Source organism: Vanessa atalanta, chromosome W (genome assembly GCF_905147765.1).
Source record: "Vanessa atalanta chromosome W, ilVanAtal1.2, whole genome shotgun sequence".
NCBI classification, from domain to species: Eukaryota; Metazoa; Arthropoda; class Insecta; order Lepidoptera; family Nymphalidae; genus Vanessa; species Vanessa atalanta.
In genome coordinates, this window is record NC_061901.1 from 4977338 (window position 1) to 4984225 (window position 6888).

The 6888-nt window shown below is 45.9% G+C and overlaps 1 long non-coding RNA gene across 1 annotated transcript; it reads right to left on the reverse strand.

Moving 5' to 3' along the window:
* Positions 1 to 1334: 1334 nt before the first annotated feature.
* LOC125075722 lies at positions 1335 to 6345 on the reverse strand. Its single transcript, XR_007120236.1, has 3 exons — positions 6332 to 6345; positions 3139 to 3144; positions 1335 to 1530 (listed from the first exon to the last, which is right to left on the reverse strand). It is a non-coding gene; the product is annotated as an uncharacterized LOC125075722 (long non-coding RNA).
* Positions 6346 to 6888: the final 543 nt, after the last annotated feature.

Genomic DNA, 6888 nt, shown 5'->3' on the forward strand with positions numbered 1-6888 from the left:
CAACTGCAAAGCCGGCCACCATAGAGTCCCAGTTAAGCGGATCTGAGCGATTGCAGTTAAAAATAGCGGCGCAGAGAACGGCCCAGACCCCGACGGCCGAGCTCTGGACCTGCAGTGAGGGCGGTGACGTGTTTAATCCGCGATCTGGTAACAACACGCGCCCATCTAACAAGGGCCGATAAGGGTCAAGTAATACCACCAAAGCTGAGACCAGCGTCAAACCCTCGAGACCATGCAGTGAATGCTTTCCTAGAGTTCCGGGCTATTGTGACGGCCACCCGTGAGGTCCACTTAGCCACCTGCAAAAAGATCATGCAGACCTACCAACGCGGTAACGAAAAGCTGCTGGAAGTGGAGCTTGAAGAAGCCGAGGCGGCCATATACCACAACGACACATCCCAAGTTATCAAAGGGAAAATGTCGGGGCGGTATATGGCTGCTTACAGCGCTGCAGAAGGATTCGTGGGCCTGGTTGAAGATGAGGGGCGAAAAGACGCATTCCCTAGGTTCTTCACACCAATAGGAGATCCGGTGGTAGTAGTGGCCAGATGCACGAAAGTAATGCTAGACGACAGGATGGCAAAGTCCATCTCAGAAGGTCCGGGGGTCGACGCACCTCTCGTGGGTGGGGAACTGCCACAGATATCGTGGATAAACGGGGTACCAGGATGCGGAAAGACGACTCACATTGTAAGGAATTTTGATGAGGACAAAGAAGTGGTAGTCACCTCCACAATCGAAGCCGCCAAAGACCTGAAAGAACAACTTACACACCGATTTGGCGAAAAAGCTAAATCAAGGGTACGAACTATGGCATCCGTGCTAGTGAACGGGTTCAACGAGAGCATAAAATGTAACCGTCTTACGATAGACGAAGCCCTCATGAACCACTTCGGAGCATAGTAATCCGCAGCTGTCCGGAGCTAGCGAGGTAGTCCTCATCGGAGATATCAACCAGTTGCCTTTCGACAGAGAAAATCTGTTCGAAATGAGGTACTGCCGACCAAGCCTGACAACAAACATCACCCGTGAGTTATCCTGTACGCACCGAAACTCCCTGGACGTCGCATACGCCATTAGCGAGGTCTACCGTAACATCTACTCTGCAAGCCCCATCGTCCACTCCCTCAAAATGGAGATATTCACTGACGCCAACATATCATCCGACCAAACCAAAACCCTATATCTGGCCCATACGCAGGAGGAAAAGAAACTCCTGATGGACCAGGGATACGGAAAAGGTGAAGGTTCAAGCGTCATGACCATCCATGAACGTCAGGGACAGACCTACGGCGACGTTATCATAGTCCAGTCGAAGAATGTAAGGCTCTATATACACGAAAGTGTTCCTCACGCAGTTGTGGCAATCACTAGACACACTAACACCTGTGTCTATTACACGGACGATGGAAGCGACGCTATCGGCAGATTCATCGGCCGAGCGGCGGGTGTTTCAGAAAAGACCATCCTAGAGCACAGCCTTAAGACATCTATACATAAACGCGACATCAGAGTCGCCGAGGCTGTGCTCTTTCTGATCGAGCACGGAGCAGGGCCCGAAAAAAAAATAATGTCAGTGTGGGCCACGTCTTCCAAGAAGACGACAAGCTCGCGAAGTCCAGCGAAGATCTGCTGATGTTTAGTAAAAATATAAAATAACGCCACAATTTATAAAAATAAAATGTAAAAAAAGGCACGGGCAACTGTGAGCCCGTGGATGTTTTATAGTAAAAAAAAAAAACATACAGACAGACAGACGCGGCCGGCTTGAATACCATACATAATAATAATATGGTTCATCGGAAACGCTGTCTAATTCCTTTGAGATATAATAAAACAATGTATGAGGCGAATATTCCTTTTTTATAGATCTACAGAAAAGTCTGCGATAGTGTATATCCATCTTTTAAGGATAACTTACTATTCTGATTTTACTTTTTAAAAAATGGTCACGTCCAATGCTGTAATTGGAAAGCCATTTTAACGGATACTTTGTTAATCTTTTTCAATTTAAATAAGTTAGTTGTCTTAAGAATTTCACGCAGATTATAATGAGTATTTATGCCATATAAATTAATTAACTACTTAAAAGTTATCTCAAAATTAAAAATACCGCGCGAGATATCGAGACGACGACGACGCGGACGCGGAAGGAGATTCCTACCATCCCCGCACCGCGGCTACCCGCCTACCCGTTATCTCCCAATGTGGCTATAATACTGCCGATCTAAGCGCGCGTTATTATATGTGTATTTAAAACACACAGCATTGTTTGAAGAAGCATCCATAAATCTTACCAAAAACAATTATAAAATAGGAGTTCCTCTTTCCGTCTTTTGTTACCACAAATCTGCTGGTGTGTTCTTTCACACAGAGCAGAGCCCGCTATCTTGTTTCAATTTTACGCGCCACTGACATTTTCGAATCATAGTGTTTGTAAATCTCGCCGCGTAAAATTTTAAAATTTTCTATCGAGTTTTAGATGGTCAAAAATTACTTAACATAGTGAATTTTAAGGCGATTTTTTTTGTTAAAAACGTGCTTTCATCGCATAAGGGAAACAATTTACGAATGAGTATCGTAAGCGATAAAGGTAAAGATAAGGATAAGTCAGATGCCGTTGATTCAGATGGAGAGCGGTCGTCTCGACAAGTATCCGAGGTGTCCAGTGATAGGAGAGATTCTTCTTCATCTTCGGAATCTGAGGAAGGCTTGGCGTCACCTCCCTCACCGCTGACAAGAGCCGCAGAGGGTCATAGCGGTGAGAAGGAACCGCGGTGACCGTCCGGGGTCGGCGGAGGTCGGGCGGATCAGGGCTCTGGCCCAGCAAGCCCTGATCGCCCGATGGCAGGTGGATCTGGGGTCACCTACGGCGGGCCTGGCGACAGTGGAGGCGATCCGTCCCCACTTGAGTCGCTGGGTCGAGAGGAAGAAGGGCACACTCACCTTCAGGATGACACAGGTACTTACCGGGCACGAATGCTTCGGTAAGTACCTGCACGGGATAGCGCGGCGGGAGGTGTCACCCTCCTGCCACGAGTGTGGTGCGCCAGTCGACACGGTGCATCACACCCTGAGTGAGTGTGCCGCGTGGGGCCCCAGAGGCACTCCTTGGCGGCGTCTATGAGAGGCGGCGACCTCTCGCTGTCAAACGTCGTCAACGAAATGCTCGGCAGTGAGACGTGTTGGTCGGAAATGCGCTCCTTCTGCGAAAACGTGATGTCGCAGAAGGAAGCCGCGGAGCGGGAGCGGGAAGAGGATGCCGCCTCAATAGGCGCCGCAGGAACCAGGGGGGTCTCAGTACCCCGAGAATCCCCCCTAGGTATTGGAGGCCCTCATAGGCGGGCCGACCGTCAGGGCGTTACGGTAGCATGCGTAAGCGATCCCGTAGCGCCCGCCAAAAGACGGAGACCCGCTGGTTTTTTAGTGGGTAAACTCGGCGTACCTGGGCGCACTCGGCGTCCAGGGCTCCGGGGAGTCCCCCACCCCCCCCCCCACTTTCCATCACGTGGCGCGGTAATGCGGTAATGCGTTTTTTTTTATGGCATAGGTGGCAAACGAGCAGGAGGCTCACCTGATGGAAAGTGACTACCACCGCCCATGGACATCTGCAACACCGGGGGGCTTGCAGGTGCGTTGCCGGCCTTTCAGGAAAGAGTACGCTCTTTTCTTGAAGGTTCCCAAGTCGTATCGGTTCGGAAAAACCGCCGGCGAAAGCTGGTTCCACAGAGTGGTTGTGCGAGGCAGAAAATGTCTTAAAAATCGCGCTATTGTGGATTTTCGGACATCTAGGTGGTGCGGGTGATATTTGGAATTTTGAAGAGATGTCCGAAGGTGAAATTCAGCAGCCGGGATTAATCCGAACAATTCCTCGGAACATTCCCCGTGATAAATTCTGTAGAAGATGCAGAGCGATCCAACATCTCTACGCAAAGCCAAAGGATCAAGCAGATCGGAAAGGGCTTTATCGTCGATAATTCGAGCCGCTCTACGTTGGATACGGTCAAATGGAAGGAGCTGGTACTGGGGAGCACCCGCCCAGAGGTGAGAGCAGTATTCCATGTGAGGCCGAATTTGCGCCTTGTATAGACTTAGACGATGGGCCGACGTGAAATACTGTCTTGCCTTGCTGAGCACACCGAGCTTTTTTTATGCCAATTTGGCTTTGCCTTCCAATTGACCGCGGAACTGAACGATGCTCGAAACATCGACGCCAAGTATTCCGATACTAGCTGTGGCGGCTAACGGAATGTTCTCGAATCGTGGAGATACGACAAATGGTGTTTTTTTAGCAGTTAACGCGCAAACTTGCGTCTTTTTGGGGTTGAAATGGACTAGGTTTAGCCGACCCCAGTTCGAGACTTTGTTCAACGAAGACTCGATTTCAGACACAAGTTTGTTCCGGTTTTCTTCGACATTTTCCCTAGAAATATTAGCACGGCGGGTGTATGAGGTGTCTACGGTGCTGTCGTCTGCATAGCAGTGAATGTTACTGATTTGCAACAAGTCATTGATATGCAGAAGAAACAGAGTGGGTGATAGAACGCAGCCTTGTGGAACACCAGCATTGACGAATTTTAAGTCAGAGCATGCACCGTCGACAACGACCTTGATATTCCGATCTGCCAAAAAACTGGTAATCCAATTGCATAATTTCCCGGAAAGCCCATAAGAAGGAAGCTTCGAAAGAAGCGCTTTGTGCCACACGCGATCGAAGGCTTTCGCTATGTCCAGACTGGCTGCTAATGCCTCCCCCTTGCTCTCAACTGCTTCCTTATAATGGACTCCATTATCTTGGAGAAGAAGGAGGTGATGGCTATAGGCCTATAATTGGACGGGTCTGAGCGGTTGCCCTTTTTAGGGATCGGATGCACCAAAGCAGGAGTTCGGGACGACGCCGAATGCATAGGATTGCCGGAAAAGACGCGTTAAGACCGGCGCCAACTCGGGAGCACAAGTCCGTAGCACGATTGGAGGAATGCCATCGGGTCCACTCGACTTATGAATATCCAAGGAAAGAAGTGCTTTACGAACTGCACTTTGCCAGAATTTAACCTCCGGCATTGTGGTATCACACCGCGGGATTGTTGGTTGTGACTTTCCTCGGTCATCCAGAGTCGAGTTCGCCGCGAAGAGAGAGCCTAAAAGATCAGCCTTCTCCTTCGCTGTATGGGCCAATGACTCACCGTCCTTGTGCAGAGATGGTAAGGAAGGCTGACAGAAATTCCCTAAGACAGACTTGGCGAGAGACTAGAACGCACGTGTTCCTGAAGGGAGGCTCACCAGTCTCTCGCCAATTCTGCCAATGTACTCCGTCTTCGCTTTAGCGATCACGTTTTTGAAGGACCTAGCGGCAGAGTTATATTCCTTTCTGAATGCGCTGGTATTTACATCACGAGACGCTGATGCGTTAGCCCAGTCTTTGTAGCGTTCCCATTTTCGTTTTTCCAACGAGAGAAAAAAAAAAGGCTTGGCGTCACCTCCACCAATAAACGACGTAAGTATAAACAACGTGGGTCGGACCCGCGATTTGATTAAACTAGTTGATCAGGCAGATTACATTGCAAGCTAACTATATATATATATATATATATATATATATATATATATATATATATATATATATATATATATATATATATATATATATTGTTTGACAATGACAATAGTTAGTTATCATGCAGTCTCTGTCCCAAATATTATAATAGGATATCCGCCGAGTTTAACGCTGTATTCGAGTACACGAAAATTGGTCTCACGCGCGGCTCCGGGTATTATCGAACCAAATAAATACGTTAAATATACCTGGCGCTGAAGGTTCCTGTCCACGACACAAGCAGCTCTACGTGTAGGCATGGGATTGAGCAGACTGTAAGTAGACCTTTTTACTATCCTGTCTCGTCCTTGTTATTTCCTGTGTTGTTTCTGTAGGACTTTATTGCGTAACTTTAAAACTAAAATCGTTGAAAGTTATTTGACCTCTGCATGTAATTGGCAGACATATTTTATGAGCGAATTTTTATATTTTAGTGTTTTAAGTGATTAAATTAAATAAAATGATTATAAAAATGCCGGACCAAAGCGAAGCAACTTTCCTAATGGAAGACCGTTCTTTAAGGATATTTTAAATTAAATTCCTAAGTTTGATGGTGATAAAAATATATTAAATTTATTTATTAAGAAAAGTGAGTACATATTAAGAAATTATAATGGACCGAATAATGCTATTACTAGTAGATTATGTGGTAGAGCAGCGGCTTTATTAAGTGAGAGGGAGGACATAATTACTTGGGAACAATTAAAAACTATTTTTATTTAACATTTTGGGGACCCCAGATCGGAAGACTGCGTGGCAATTGAGTTGGAAAATCTAAAAATTAATGTTAATGAAAGTTATTTTGGAATTCTGTAATAGAATTCAATAAATTCGTAGCACTCTTTTCTCCAAGGTCAACTTGCTTGCTAGTGAGGAAATGAAAGCTGCAAAAATGATTATTTACAATAATTTGTGTCTTGATGTGATTTTATTTAATTTGCCAAAAGACATTATCCGAATTATAAGACTAAAGAATTGCACAAGTTTGGAAAGTGCTCTCAGTGTCGTAATGGAAGAAGTTAATTTTCAATTTCAATATAACTCTAAAAATAAAAACAAACCACCCTCATCAAAATACTTTGATTGCTAATTGAATTCAAATAAATTTGGCTCTCCTGTTAGACAAAACTTTAAATTTGGAATTCTGCAAACGCCTCAAAATAATTTTAGATCCGCTTTCAATATTTATAGGTTTGGTGTACCAAACCAAACTTTCCTTAAGCCTGATGTATCACAGCCTCAAGGTAAATTTAAATTCGGTATTCCGAATCAGCAAAGCTACAGGCCAAATT